This window comes from Fukomys damarensis, unplaced genomic scaffold (genome assembly GCF_012274545.1).
Source record: "Fukomys damarensis isolate Sample0158 unplaced genomic scaffold, DMR_v1.0_HiC HiC_scaffold_28, whole genome shotgun sequence".
Classification (NCBI taxonomy): domain Eukaryota; kingdom Metazoa; phylum Chordata; class Mammalia; order Rodentia; family Bathyergidae; genus Fukomys; species Fukomys damarensis.
This window is the reverse complement of record NW_022900940.1, coordinates 19,968,892-19,985,647: the sequence shown is the minus strand read 5'-3', so window position 1 is coordinate 19,985,647 and position 16,756 is coordinate 19,968,892. Positions and strand designations below refer to the sequence as shown.

Below are 16,756 nucleotides of genomic sequence, written 5' to 3'. Positions count from 1 at the left end.
TGCCTGCTTTGTTGATCAGTGCAACCTCTACTACTGGCCAAATTAAGGCAGTGCGGAGACTCCCTGAGGCAATGAGAGAATAAGGGTCAGTCTCAGCTATGAGACTTGCTAAGTCATTTTATAGTTTTAAGCCTTAGTCTCACCCTGACTATATAAAAACTATATTACTTCATTGATATATTCAATGAATATATATATATATATACATATATATATATATTGAAAATCTAAAATCCAGACATTCTTCTAGAGATGAGAATACAATGCTTAAAAAAAGACACAAAAGCCCTGTCCTCAAGGAGTTTGCACATTAATGAGGAAAGATGGAAAACAAGCAAAGTAATAACTGGCGGTTATGTGCTAATAGTACAAATGGAGATTAAAAAGTGAAAACGGAAATGCTTCCAAACCTGCAGAATTAAACAAAATCTAATAAATGTACTGAAAATTCAATGAGAGAATAATGAGTAATATTTATTGCATATTTTATGGGTTGCTAACACCGTGTAAGGCAGTATGCTTTCACTAAATCTCTTATCAATAAGAACTAACACTCTCATTTTACATATTTGGCAGCCAGGCCCTAAATAGCCCAGCAGCTTAATTAGCTGGTTGGAAGTGAACCTGGCGACAGTGTTCAAGAATGAGCATCTGGCTTGTAGTGAACTAATAAATGATGCTGTCATTGATCAAGCGTGTAAACATCATTACACCATTGAGTTGTTATGGAGGATACATGAAGTCACATTTTATAGGTTTAACAAATGTTGCACATGGCACAATGCTATTACACATTCCAGGAAATGTAAGACATTATGTCTGCTTTAGTCTGTTTTTCCATCAAGATTAGAGAGCTCTATCCTAGGAAAGCATTATCAATAAAAATAATGGATTTTGATGCTCCAGGCACATGCTTCCCTAAGTTACTTTAAAGTTAATTTACAGTACGGGGGGTATAAGGAGAAAGGTAGCAGTGGGGTTCCCTGTGGCCAAGGACTATCTGGGTGTGGGGGAAGTCTTGAAAGGTATAAGTATGTAACAGATTGGTAGGAAGTAGAAAGTGGGATGGCTTTTATGCAAAAATTAATGAAACTCCAACAAAAAACTGGAAACAACTTTAAATGTCCACCAACAGGATAATGATTAGATAAGGAGTAGTTTATTTCCCTAATGGGATACTAATCAGTGATAATAAGGAACATCTTACTGACTTAAATTGACACTGATGACTTTCAAATGCATTCTGTTGAATAAAGAAGCTAGCTGTACACACAAAACTATATGTTGTATGGGTTTATCTGTATGAAAATCAAAATGTAGGTAAAATGAATCTATGGGGAGAGAAGTAAAAAGGTGATTTACTTGCGGGTATGAAAATAATTCACTAGAAATGGGTATAAAGAAACATTCTGATTAGGATCTTATGTACTGTTATAGTTTATTAACAACGTGAAATAGGAAGAAAAGGGCTAAAGATGTAGGGAAAGTGGGAAGGGTAGGGGAAAGGTAGTAAGGGAAAAGAAAAAATAGGAGAAAATGAATAAATGGAAATAAAGTGTTTGTAAATGGGGAGGGGAGGAAGGGGTGAAGGGAGGGCAGGGACAAGGGGAAAAAATGAGAACCAAGACCTGTCATGTAGAGGTACAGGATCCCAATGATGAATGTAACTGTACTGTATACCTAAAATGTACCAATAAACTCAGTGAGAGAGAAAAAAAAGAAACATTCTGGAAGGATGAAAATGTCCTGTATTTTGATGGTAGTTACATAGCTATATGAATTTGTAAGATGTTACTTAGTCTTACACTTAACATTGAACATTTTACTGTACAAAATTAAACCTTAATAGATCAACACAACACATGAGAGAAGAATTAGGGTGGGAATACTACAGAGAGCAGAGATCATCTGGTATGCTATATATGATATACATTATGAACATAATTATTTTGGTGGCTATCTTAACTAAAATGACATATTTTAAGTGTGTGAAAATTTTATATTTTCATGAAATAGTGCATGTACTGCAGATTTTCATTTCAAAATATATAAGTAAACCTTCTATAGTGTCTTCATTTGACAGTTATGTGTTTATTTGTTGCTATTATTAAAACATCCATACAGCACAACCTTTGAGTACACATGTATATTTTTCTTGGAAAACTTCTAAGAAATGAGTTTATGAGGTTAACCTTGAATTGTTACTCTTAAAATTTCCCTTAAATGTTGTGCAAATAACGTTCATGCTTAATGGCAATACATTGAAGTGCCTTGCATACTTCCAAAGAAAACTCTATAACTCCCTACAATTTTGTGTTTCTCTTAGCAAAAATAGAAATATCACTATATTAAGAACAAAATGGTGACAGTACTAATAGTTTTACTAACACATAGAAGACATAATTCTTGTCCTACTTATAGTTTATAGTCAACAAATCAGTGGTTGACAGGAAACTAAAGGAGATGTTTAATAAGTAAAGAAGATAAAATCGAACTCTATACAAAAAAAATAAAGTAATGGTCATTTTTGATAATTTTCTTACATTGATTGAAGCTTCCTTTCTCTAGTCAGAAGTCTTCAGAAGGGAATTGTTTTATCAGAGAGCTACATGACCTAAAGTCTTTCTGCCAAGATTTGCCATGGATTCAGAATTCCTCCTGACTGCATACAGAAAACTGTATTGTAAGAAGATTAGGATTGAATAACAAAAGTACCACTTGTCACTGATGCAACTGCTGGGTGCAGCATCTCCATTAATCAGTAGACTATCTTGGCCATGTCATATTTATATGTGTCTCAAGCCTCATTTGAGAAAGTGAGAGCCCTAATAATTTCCTCAGAGATATAAAATTATACTAACCTAAGAGCCAAAATAAGATATAATTGAATAGAGTATCCTTTTAGTCCTAATCTTCACATGTATCAGAATCACTAGCAAGTTCTTTTTTGAAAAAACACAAATCTTGAGGTCTTAGTATCAGAGGTATTTGGCTGGAGTCTGAAAATTTATATCTCATCTTAATTGCTAGGTGATGCTGATGCTGCTGGTCTTTGGACCACACTTGGAGAATTATTGCTCTACCATGCTTCTCAGGAACTCGGAGGATGCAGGTTTAAAGCAAGCCTGATAAAGAATAAACTGGAGGATTTCTAAATGATAGTGCTCAAGAGGCAGTGAACATGGATTGACCTGTGTTTTCGAAGATTTCCAGAGATTTCAAAGAGAAAATCTGGGTAGAGGGCAGACTCCAATTAGGGGACATTTGTTGTAGTTTAGGAAGTACATGGTGCAGGGTGATACTGAAGAGAGATAGGAGACTTATTCAGAATAATTAGGAATTTAGCAGATAAGAGATTGTATATTGAGGATGAAGGCTAGGAAGAAGTCAGTGATGCCTTTCACACTTTCAATTTGGTCAATCAAGTGACAGCATCATTTGAATTATGAGACTTAGTAGTCAAGAAGTGTGTGAGCACTACAGGGAGGTAGTGTTATGTACCAGCATAAAGGCTATGGAGACCAACAGGAAGATTTCCTGAAGACCTGACATGACCTTAAATTGAGATCTACCAGAATTTAGATCCAATGGGGAAGTAATGGAAGAGAGTTCAGAAGTGGGGTGAACCTGTTTTCAAATTATGGAGTCTTTTGTAAATGTTTTGAGAAAGACCTTCAAATTAATAAGGATGAGTAAAATTTGGATCATCTATAAAAGAACTAAATGGGAACAGTGGTAATGAAAGATAAAAATCCTTACAAGGATGAAGTCAAGAAAAAGTCATAAATACATATGCATAAATACATACCACAAATGAAAGTGAATGAGAAAGAAGGCTGAGCTCTTTAATTATTCTCCTTATTTTTATTAGATAAATAGTAGAAGCTTTTAAATATATATAAAAATAGCTGAGGCAATGATAGAATGAGAATAAATATATTAATGTCTAAATCGGGAATACATTTGGGGTTAGGTTTATCACTTACATTTATCTTTTATGTAAATATTTTCCTTGACTTTCTATGATCCACCTGCTATACTTTGAAAGCTTAAAAAAGTTATTTACATAATGCTTAAAACATTTTTGAATAATGGGGGAAAAAGAGCATGATAAAATTCCTCAGGGAACAGGTAAGCATATGGATTTCTGGTCCTGCTCTTTCAGACCAAGACAGAGCTAAGCAACCTACCCAAAAGAATAGTCTAGGTCTCTCTTTGCTGAGTGATTGGCAGTCTGTAGCCCCCTGGGAGCTGCAGCCTCGCAGGCAATTTGATCCATTCTCTTTTGGGAAGCTTGGAGCTAGGAGACATTAGAGTAACATTCAATTTGACAGGCCAAGAAAAAATGTTAGTGTGGCATATCTACAACTACAACTCCCCATATCTGCGGCATCTGAGAAGTGTGGACGGATGGAGGTACTTGGGAAAAATTCTCTTGTGAATTCTAGGCTTACTTTAACCACCAAACCCTGGAGAGAAGGGGAACAAATGGCCCAAACTAAAACTGATGGATACACATAATAAAAGTAGAAAATTTAAACAAGAAAAAAGTAATTCCCTGATTTTATACTTGCACAGAAATAAAATAAGTAAATATATTTTAAGATCCATTATTTCTTTCTATGAGGTAGACCACAGTGGGAAAAGAAAACTAAAAGGCAGATTTTGCTCCTACTTCACATTAATCCATCTTTTCTTTCTTTGTTTCTCAGTTAATTCTGATTCTGATTATTTGAGCATATAGATGTTCAAATACATATGTGATGCCTTCAGTTACTCATTCATGAATTCTGCCTTCCTCCTCTATGGAATGACCCAAAGCATGAACTTAATTCTAGAAACGTACAAGTCACATGTTATTTATATACACAATATGTACTCTCTTTTCTTCTCTCCTCTCCCTTTTTCTCCTCCTCTCCTTTTCTTCTTTCCTCTTTCTTTTCCCCTTTCTCTTCTACATTCTCCTAAAAATGACCTACAGTATATTACTAAAATTATATTAATCTTCATCGGAAGAGTCTCACTTAGGCTGTACTTACCGAGTCTACCATTTGACCTGCACATTTGAGTCACATAGCGCTTTGGTTTGACTTCTGATACAAAACAATATAGCCAAATTATGGAAAGTAAGAAGCAGGTGCCACTCATAGTCCTCTAGTACGGGGCAGGGATGTCTGCTACAGGCAACCAATGGGATAAAGACTCCAGACTTTCTTTCTTCCTCTATCTTCCTTTGTCTAATACCAAGAAGTGCTTTTCACTGTCTTCAGCCAGAATCTGTGGCTGGGGATGGAGGCACTTGCCTGTAGTCCCAGCAACTAGGAGGCTGAGGCAGGAGGATCACCATGAGTTTGAGACCAACTTGGCTTATATATTGAATTCAAGGCTAGCCAGAACTACATACTAAAACCCTGTCTCAGAAAAAAATAACTGTATTTTGTTTTCTGGAACTTTCCTTTTCATTTTAATGCTATGTGAATTGCACTGAAAGTAGAATAAGACTTGACCATAAAATATGAAAAAATTATTCTGTGACCAAAGTTTTATTTCTACAATATTACAACAAAATCAAAACCTTCCATTAGGTTTTGTTTGGTTCAGTATTATAAGTTCAAGTGAGTATAAAGAGGTCTTACAGTATCTTGTATCACAAGAATGCTAAAGAACAAGGTATTTGTCTTACTGTGCCAACACAGACAATTTTCCCAAGTTAAGTAAAGAAAGGAAACTTTTCCAGATAGAAAGGTCATGACTCATATAAACAACTTACAGAAGACAAGGAATATCTATTTCAGATAGCCGTGTAATTTCAAAAAAGGGCTACCTGAGCTAGCAAAAGAAGTTACCTTTATTTATCCAAAAGTAATTTGTAAAGGAGTTGTGATTTTAAACACTTTGTGGAGCAGATGAAGAATCACATTATAAATATTTTATTATTTTTTGCATTTTCCCATTAAGTGCTTTATCTCATTATCACAATATCAAAGGACTGGCTAATGTTACATATTAGCTATGTACCATAAATTGATTGGTTGGTAACATATTGAAGGATGTTTACATCGGTTCTGTTATTTCTGTTCTAAATTGCATCAGATAATACTCTGGCTCTCTTCAGATTATGTAAATATTTCATTTTTCAAGTTGCATCAAACATCCTTTAAAACATTTTACTTTATTAATATAAAAATAGAGAATACACATACAGAATTTAATAAATTATTATTGAGTAGACATGCAGTATTTTAGGGAATATAATAGTGAGATCCCAGAGGCATTCTTACCACTTTAGAAAACATTCGTCTCTTCCTCTTATCCAAACTGTACAAGTTAATGGTGTCTGGAATTGCATACTTGTTTTTCCTTCCTTTACTCATCCCTCCCTCCCTCCCTCTCTTTCTCTCTTTCCTTCCTACCTTCTCTTTCTGGGGTCTCTCTCCTCCCTTCCTCCCTCTTTTCTCTCTTGTTTGTCTTTCTTTTTTCTAATGCTAGGGTTTTGGATCCAGTGCCTTGCACATGCTAGCCAAGTGCTCACCTCTGCGCCACACCCCAGTCCCTAGTTTTTCTATTATTAACTTATGTAAATGAAATGATCAAGAAACCAGTCTCAAGGATAAGGGTAAAAATAGAGAACTAAGACCTGTCATGTAAAGGTACAAGATACCAATAATGAATGTAACTGTGCTGTATGCCTTAAATGTACCAATGAACTCAATGAGAAACAAAGAAGCCAGTCTCTTATTCATATCATTTGGTTTAAAATAATATTTGTGTATTAGTTCATCTTTAATGCTTAGTTGTAGTTTAACATGTTAATTATTGCATAATATTCCATTACATTTATCACATGGAAAGGATAAATACACATGTGATTATTAGTTTGTTGCTGTTATGATTAGTTGTACTATACATATTCTTGTACATATATACACACACACACACACACACATATATACACACACACTCACACACATGCTTCTATGTATATATTTTCTTGTTATATATTATATTCAAATTGTGATTATACCAATGTTTTCTAAAATGTTTAAAGCTAACTGTTATTATTGAAAAGTATCTGCTGTCCCACATTCTTACTGAATTTAAATTATCAAAATTTCTGCTTTTAGATATTTTGGTGAATGTGAAGTAATATTTTGTTTTCCATTTTACTGATGATACAATTTCATATAACTATTTTCCTTTTTTTTATTTTGAAATGCTGGGAATTCAACTCAGAGCTTTTTCTCTGAATTATTTCCCTAGTTCTTTTCATTCTTTTTGTTTTGAGACAGGTTTAGACAAGTGTATCAAGCTGGCTTCAAACTAGTGATCCTCCTGCCTCAGCCTCTTGAATATCTGGGAGTACAGGTATGCACTGCTATGCTGGCTATGCATTTTTTATATTCTGCTTTGTGCGAAGTTCCTTTTCAATTTATAAAATTTGTATTAGATTGTCTAACTAGTTTGTGATTGATATTTTAATTTAAATTTCTTATTGATTTGAAAGTGCTTTTTAAAGAGAGAAGGGATCGGCACTGAGAAAGATTTTTGGAGATCACAGTGCTGAAAGGCCATTGGACAAAGACTACACTTTGTTCAGTTCTCTGTTTCTTTAATACTGTAGTTAGATTTTAGCTCATTACTCCATCATGGCTGGGAGTAAAAGTCACAATAACCTCCTTTTTAACAAAGATATCCAAATAAAGATTGCACTTTGTACCAGTCTGCATGTATCCCTCTTCTCCTTCAGTGTAGAGCAAATCCTCGGTGTTTAACTTGGGTCATTTTGACAGTTAAGGGAAGTATTTTGTTGAGTCTTTCTCAACTTGGATTCCTCTAGTATCTGTGTACTCATAATTGTACCAGGCTATGCACTTTTTAGACAGAGTATTATAGAGCTTATGCCATGTTCTCCTTGCCTTCTTCCCTGTGGTGCACGCCACTGTTGGCGCATTACTGGTGGTAACTTGATCATTTGTTTAAAGTGGTCTCTGCTGGATTTCTGTATTTTACAGCTACTTCTCTCCCTGTTGCAATTAGTACATGATTAGTGAGGAGGTACTTAAAACTGTAAAAAATTTCTTCCTTATTTTAATATCATCCACTCTTGATGGTTCTTGCCTTAATTTATTATAACTATCATGGATACCAAGTGTTGATTTTATAACTCCATAATTTCTTCTGCATTTATTGTCTGAAAGTCTACTCTAAGAAAGATCTTTCTTTTTCCCCTATTAATCTGCACATATAAAGTATAATCTACTTTATACAATAGGCTGTATAATCCATTACTCTCATAAATCATTTAAATACCCACGTTCCCTCAGATATAGCCAGTAATCCTTGAGCTGTCTCTTCCTGTTTTGAAATACTGCCATCATACTTTGTGCCTAACTTCAGGTACAAGATATTCCAAATTCATCTTTTACTTTTTTCCTGCTCCAATCCCCAAATTAGCCATTTCTCCAGGAAGCCCTAGTTCCTTTATTTCCCAGTGTGTGTGTATGTGTGTGTGTGTGTGCGCGCGCGTGTGTGTGTGTTGATATATTACTTCTTTTGTGTATTTGCATATGTATATAATATATTACCCAGAGTGTTTATTCTAGCTTTCCACATTTCCATATTTGTACTTATCTGACAAAAGAATCCTGGCTTCCATTATTCTCAAAATATTGATTTATCTGGTCATTAGTGATATATCTAGTGAATCTCTTAACTTCCTCGGCTGCTTGCCCCTTCAGAGTCCCTTATCATAGGAGCTCTGACGCTTATGGGCTCCCAGTCACCTCTGGCATTCTCTTGGATGGGCCCCACCTATGGCCAAACTGCCCTCCATTATTCTCCATTTCCTGTCTGGATGCTTTCAAGAAAGATGGCAAATAATGGTGATGGTGGTGATGGTGATGATGGTGATGATCATCATGATGATTTTGATGATGATGACAATGATGATAATTTTAGACTTTGAGTTTGTACCAATTTTACCAATCAATATGTTAGTAATTTTTAAAATGAAGTTATTTTAGAGTAGATTGTTCTATATTTACAAAAATTGTCAGGGTTGCTTCAGAGTGTGCCTTTACATCACTCTTCGCTTTGTTTTCCCTAATTTAGTCATCTTCCAGTTCATGGTATATTTTTCACAACCCAGGATGTCAACATTAGCATATTACTCTCAAATAAATTTCACAGTTTATGAGAGTTTCACAGCTTTTTTTATCCAATGTCTTCCTGCCGTACAGGATCTCATTCAGAACATATTACATATGTAGCCATTATCTTCATTTTTTTCATTGTGGCAATTCTGAAAAGTATTCTTTGTGTACTATTTAAAATGTCCATTTTGACTGCTGTGTTCTCTCAAGGTTAGCCTGGGATGATTGGTTTAGGGGAGTGTCCTACTTACTTTTCTCACTGCTGAGACAGGATACCCGATTCCCACAATATCCAGGAGGAAGGGTTCAATTTGACTCACAGTTTGTAGAGGTTTCAGTCCATAGTCCAGTGGCTCCAAGGCGAGCACCATGGTAGACGGTCATGGCACAGCAGAAGGAGCTCATGCATGGCCTGGCAGGCAGGAAACAGGGAAGGATTAAAGGAGGAGGAGGAGAGATATGCATCCTTTCAGGCCGCATCCACCTCTTCCAGCTAGGATTCATCTTCCAGGATCACACCCAGCTATAAACTCATCGGTGGACTAATCCAGGGAAGAGTATCACCCATCAGTGTTCCAGTTGCCTTTGAAAAGCCCCACCCGTGAGCCCACGAGGTATTAGGGAACATCTAGATGTAAGCCATCAGAAGGACGAAGATCCCAGAAGTATAGTGCCAATTACATCATGTGCAAGGGTGCATCCCACTGAATAATTTATAATTAATGAACCTTCATCCACTGACCAGAAGGCTACTTTTCTGTTCCTTACCGACCTGAATTCTGCTGAAGCAAATCACTAAGCACAGCCCATGGGGTAGGACAGAGTGCATTAAGCTAGAGTGGTTTGTGTGTACATAAATTATTTTCAAATCTGCTGTTAGGTTTGTTACTTCTCTTACTGCCTATGGTGATTTTCAAACATGCTTCTTATACCACATATTTGACTCTTTGTCCTGTAGTTTTATGTTTTTTTTTTTTTTTTTTTTTTTTTTTTTTTATTTTTTTGCTTTGCTCACAGTGGTTCACTTTTTTGTGCTGCAAAATATATATATTTTTTGCAGTTAGATTGTCAGTGGAATTTTATTTGTGGGTAACATGTGCGGCCTTGGATGTAAGACACCACTTACATTTCACTTCAGAGCCTCTCAACTGAACTGCCTTTTGTTCTAATTGCCACTGTGATCATCAGCTTTGTCATGACTACTGCTGACTTTATGTAGGAATGCCTCAAATCAACCCAGCCTCACCTTCACACCCCATATTTCTTGCCAGGGGATTCTTCTTTGAGTTCAGAGTTGAGAACATGACATACCTGGCTCAACACACACTGCAGGAGCAGCGGAGTTTATGCTTAATGGGTAAAACTTCAGGAAGTGAAAGAAGAGGCTAATAGAGCTGCCCCTTTCTTCTTTTGGAAAGACTACTGAGATGTGTTATTATTTGTGTAGAGGAGTGTGTGGAGTCAATAAGCAGTCATGCTGCCCAACAACATGCCCTTATTTCAACAGCTCTCCTTCCTTCCCCTAATTAATTCCCTTTGTCTTCTTTTCACCATAGTAAAATAGTAGTTTCTGATTTCTTTTTCTTTGGCTCAGTCTCAGCTTTCTAAAGAATTTAGGCTAAGACAACTGCCTCTGCATAAATCTTCCTGAGATACTGTAACTTGGGACACCTTTTTTTCTGTTTTTATCAGATTGAGGTATTCTGGACTGTACGAACATTAGAAATTTCAAAGTTAAAGCCAGTGAGCAGAGCATTCTGTTTATATATTTTCAGATAAAATATCTCCCTTATTCAGAATTCACAGCAAAATAGGTATTTTTATCTCTGAAGTGCTGTTAAAACATCCAGTCTATCTTATTACTGAAAATGAAGCATGTTTTAATTCATTTTTAGTCAGTAGTACATATGTTCAGTACGTAATGTTTACATTCCTTGGGTGGAGGTGGTACATGTACATAATACATTTTAACTCATTTTTTTCATCCCACTTCCTCCTCTTCCCATGGAGGGAGAGATCTTTCTCAAGTGGGAAGGGGCTGAAGAGAGGGAGATGAAGTGCTTTTGGCATACAGGTTTATGAGGTTCTTGGCCCAATTCTTTTTATCCAACACTTGCATGATTGCTAAAATTCTCTCAATCACTTGCAAAACAGCCAAAACCTCAGTGCCTACTTCTGACTGATTTCACTCTTCTTCACTTTCGATCCCTTAATATTTGCCTTACATTCTTTAGAGCCCTACTAGTCAGTAAAATAATGTTTATTATTTTCATCCAATTTTCCGGGTGTTTTTATTGGTAGAACTTTTCATGATATATTGTCTTCTATATTCGTAGGAGCATAAACTCAGAAAAGTTGCATTTTTTCCAACACTAGAGATCTGGTTTGTAAATGTACTTCTATTTGGAGGTAGAAATTTAAAAGGAGAGTCTGCTACATGCAAAGCATGTGTCTGCCCTGAGAAAGAACATGGAAGTAGAGAAGACAGGAAAAGTAGATATAAAACAAAGTACTATGCATTGTAGTCTGACAGTAGTTAGTGGAAGATTAATCAACTACACATATTTCTATAAACCTGAAGGTCATCCGTGTCCTAGACATACATTTTTATTACTGTTAATAAAGTCGACATTGAATAATCAAAGAGTTGAAACACTTACAAATACTCACTTTGCAAAGGATGTGATGACTGTATAATATATTTAAAAGTTTTAAAAAATAATTTTACAAGCTATGTTACTTAAAAAGGTGAATAATAATAAGATAAAAATCATAATCGCTACCAGTTATTGAGCTTCTAATAGGTGTCAGGTTCTGTGCTCTGCATTTTAAATAATTCTAACAATATTAGCTTTAATTCTCACAATAAACCTGCAAGATAACTATTATGGGCTTTACTTTGTATTAAGCACATTTAAGCTGCACAATTACTTATTGGCTGAGACAGAATTGTAAATTTATCTGCTCTATTTCCCCACATGGCTATTATTTTCCATCTGGGAAAATCTTTTGTCCTGTACATACATTCTCAGATTATCCCAAATGGCCTAGCCATTATCCCACTTTTTATCCTAGAAGAGTCCCTCATAGTTCAGGAAAAGGTAATGCATCTTCCATATCTATCCCTGCTTATGACCCTTTTCTAGCAAGTTCCCAGGACAGCCAGACCCTCTTTCTGGAAAAGTCTGTGATGGAGCTGTTTTGGCATACTTGCCAAATTTGTGGCATTGAAACCAGCAGGGAGATGAGGGAAGGAGGGCTGTTTAGTGAGTCAAAAATGACAAAAACAGTAACAAACAGGAAGGACAAATTTTCAAATATGATAATCCTGTCTGGACAGTTGACAAAGAACAAATGCTCTCTGGCTCCCTGTGGAAATGATAATTTTAAAAAGTGGACTCAGGCAGCTTCAGATAATTATTTAGTCCTCTTAAATATTTATGAGTTCCAGTGTGCTACATACATTTTAAAAGACATTTGACAACTGCAGCATATATCATCTTGTTCCCTCTACAAGCTAAAAATAGTTACCCTTTTTAGTGTAAAAACAATACTTTCTACTTGGTGCCTGCTAGGGTTTGAGTCTTGATGTCCACAAAAGCCTCATGCAGTCATAGGTGGGGCTTTCTCAAAGGTGGCTGAATCTAGAGTGTGTGGTGCTGGGATTAAGGCTGTGGGATTATTAAATCAGCCCACTGATTGGTTTGGCAGCATCCTAATCCCTGTAACTTGGATACAATATAAAGGACAGAAAGAGGCCTGTCCTGTCCCTTGTTGCTTTGCTACCTTCTGCCCACCACGAACTCTTCCTCCTCTGCAGTGCTTATTTGCCATGCCACCCTTCCTGGAAGGCAGCTGGTTATGGACTGAAATCTCTACAGACTGTGAGCTAAATAAACCTTCCTTACTTTAATGTTGAGTGTCAGGTATTTTGTCTCAGCAATGAGAAAAGTAAAAGGGATATTATGAAAAATAATTGATATCACATAAAAATATAACTAAATTTCCTGCCAACTTCAGAATTAAAATGGCAGTTGTTTAGTGAACATCTATGATTGCCTATATTCTCCACTAAGCTAAGTAGAGGTGAGGGGAATGAATATGATAAAAAGCTCCCAGGAGGGGTAGCTGAAATGATGTAGGTCAACAGATCATAGGAAGATTAAAACATAATATTTAAAGTCTCACAAGAGCAATGTACCTTGAGCAAAGAAGCCTCAATTCATTTCTGTTGATATTAGTGGCACTAATACAAAGTTAATTGGCTCAATTCTCAAAGAAAATAATTAATGAATGTAAGAATAGTGAATTGCACACTGCTTGCCTATATCTTTGCTTTTATTCCTTTTGATTTAGGCTAGATGGATAAATTAGGGAAGAAAAAGGTTTGAAATGAGAGGATTTGCACTGGATAAAATCAACACAATCAAAAGTAGCATTTGAAAAAGAGACATAGAAATTGTGAAGATTATCATCAAATACAAAAAATGAGAATTAATGGAGTAGTCATTTTTAATCAAGTTACATATTTTAAATTTTACCACTTAATCCTTAATAATGACTTTATGAGGTTCAAATTATTATTCATTTACAAATGTGGAAACTGAATTGTAGCACATTTCTGAGACTTACTCAAATTTATGGAATTAATCACTTAGAAAATCGAGATTCAACTCAGATCCATATAAGTTCAAAGTTGAAACTTTCTCTCCTATAAACATGTGGTTTATTTAATGTCAGAGTTTCTACTGGATTCAGGTTGTTTTTACTCCCAGAACAAGGATGTTTATACTACATCACATATTTTTGTTTTTCCATCAATACTAAAGCAAGCAATTTTAGTTTCAGAGTCTAAATGAAAGCATTGGGTTTGACCCCTTGGGAAGCTACTAGTAGACCAAGTACTTTTCTCCTGAAATATCATAAGATATTTTCACAACCCTAATTAGAGTTATTTTGTTATAGCCTAATGCTAGAGCACTACTTTCTAATAGATTTTTCCTTTATGATCTAGGAACATAGTAATCTGATGCCGAGATAGGCTTACAATGTAGTAGTTTCTTCTCTCCAGAGAGAAAACAAGACCATTTCATCTCAAAAGCCAATTATGCTTTGGAAAAGGTAATTTCTCATACCAGGCAATGGAACAAGCTCAATAGTAGAATAGGCATTCCAGCTCCTCTTTTGGATCCTGGGGTGCTGCTCCATAGAAATGTTCTATAGTGTTATCTTCTGGCGCAATTCCTCTTGGAGTCAGAAAACAAAGTCAGTTCCAAGGTAACAAACCATTAGTAAGGCTGATTTCACTTGTCCAGGTTGACTGAATTGACAGTGTTGTTTATCCAAAGTAAGAAATCGTCTATGTGCTCGAAATCTCCACCATTTCTGATTTAAGCATGAATCGGAACATTTTAAACCAATAAGAACAGTTCAGGCAAGTGGAAAGCCGTTGAGCACTTTTGACACTCATCATTGTTATTTATGTGATATCTTTTACTTGTATTTGTTAAGAAAAATAAACAGTGCTCCATGTTGCAACATCACATCAAAGCAAGTATAGACAAAGAAATTGTCCTAGCTTTTTCATTGCTAATAAAAAGTACCTGAAAACCAAAAAGTGCAAATAAGGTTCAAATGGTATAATTGGGAGTGTGAAATAGGAAGAAAATGGCTAAAGCGGAAGTGAGAGGGCATAGGGAAAGGAAATGAGGAAAAAGAAAAAATGTGAAAAAATGAAAAAAAGGAAACAAAGTCTTTGCAAGTAGGGAAGGGTGAAGGGGGTGCAGGGAGGGCAGAGGAATGGGGAAAACAAGAACGAAGACATACATAAAGGTACAAGATCCCAATGATGACTGCAACTGTATAGTTTGCTTTGAGTATACCAATAAACTTCATGAAAAAAAAAAGTACCCGACACCCACAATTTAAATGAGGAGAGATGTATTTGGCTCACAGTTTCAAAAGGTTCAGTCCATGTTAGGCTAGCCAAAAAGTTTAAGAATCGCAGTGAAAGGATTTTGTAGAAGAAAGCTGCTCACTTCGTGATGGATGGTGAACAAAGGATGAGGACAGTACTAGAGAGAAGGGTGTCAGGGATCCCAAGCCCCAAGAACCACGCAGACTGTCTGAGAAGCATGTTATTTCTATCCCCTGGGCAACTCCCACGCTAATGAAATTGATAATTACGCTTAACTGTCTCACAAGCATAATCTATTTGCTGCTGAAAGAAGCCCTTTGGAGAAATCATTAGCTCATATCAAGGTGACTTTATTAATTATAATTCTAACCACCAATGCCAATATACATTAAGCTCCTACTCTGGGCCAAACATTGTAAATACGAGGAAAATGATAATCCTCCCTTTTGAGGGAGGCTTTGTAATCTATCTGGAAAATTTTATGATAGAAACTTTAGCAAGAATTTTATAATTTTTCAATCAGTCAACGAATATTTATTAAACAACTAATATTCCAGAAGGTGAGGTTTAGTACTGAGTAGACAGCTTCTGCTCAAATTTTAATGAAGCATTTTTGACCATAAACAAATTAAGTACACAGTGTGACAGTAGACAATAAAGGCTAATGTAGAATAAAAGAGAAAAAAGTGATGAAGGCAGTTGAGATGCTATTTAACATAGAAATGGTTATGGGAGGCCTCTGTTAAAGGACATTTGAGAGGTCAGCAGGAAAAGAGGGATAAAGTCATGTGGCTATGGAAGAAAAGATGTTTTAAGCAAAGAGAACAATAAACAATAGAGAAAGGGTCTTGGGCCCAGGAGTCAAGGACCAGCAAAGAGGCTGGTGTGGCTGGAAAGGAGAGAATGGGGAGAGAAGTGAGAAAAGAAATGTACAGAAGCAGAGCAGTTAGACCGCATGGAGCACTGCGGCATCACTGGGACTCTATCAGCTTCTCTTCATGCTTTGGGAAGCATTCACGTGTTTCAGCAGGAGTGATATGACCTGACTTACATATGAAGAATGAGGGTTAAATGGTAGGGTGGCCCATAAGCAGGGAATGTAGATAAAGTATTGTAATAAACGGGACAAGAGATGATGGTGGCTAGGGCCAGGGGAATACCAAGGGGATACAGTCTGAATTAGGGATGTGTGATAGAAAGAACAGGATTTGTTGTTGGAATTACATAGGTTTTAAAAGAAAGGGATAAATTAAAAAGTACTGAAAGGATTAGAGGCCTGAACAAATGAAGGCAGGCAGGAGCCATTGGAAAAATTTTCACAAACAGTGGGGGTAAAATTAAGATTTTAACTATTAGCACAATAAGCTAAAGGTATATTAGGCTGGGGCTGAAGAGAGATGCCTGTGCTCTAGATGTAAATTTGGGTAACTAACTGTGCTCTTCATTCATAACATATCATCTTGAATGGATTAAGAAATGTATAACAAATTATTCAGTAGGAGCAGGCTGCTTATTCTTCTTTTTTCCTTTGGGGTTCCAGGGATTGAACTCAGGACCTTGTACTTATGAGGCAAATATGGCATCACTGAGCTAAATCCTTGAAATGTAAAACAAAATTTTAAAGCACAGTACTGGGTATGTCTGTGGATAATTGACTTGTAGGCCAGAAAACCAAGGGAAGAAGACC

The 16,756-nt window shown here is 36.0% G+C and overlaps 1 pseudogene; it reads right to left on the bottom strand.

Annotated features, from left to right (window-relative positions):
• The window catches only part of LOC104865937, a 41,487-nt pseudogene extending 31,964 nt beyond the window's left edge, over nucleotides 1–9,523 (bottom strand).
• Nucleotides 9,524–16,756: the final 7,233 nt, after the last annotated feature.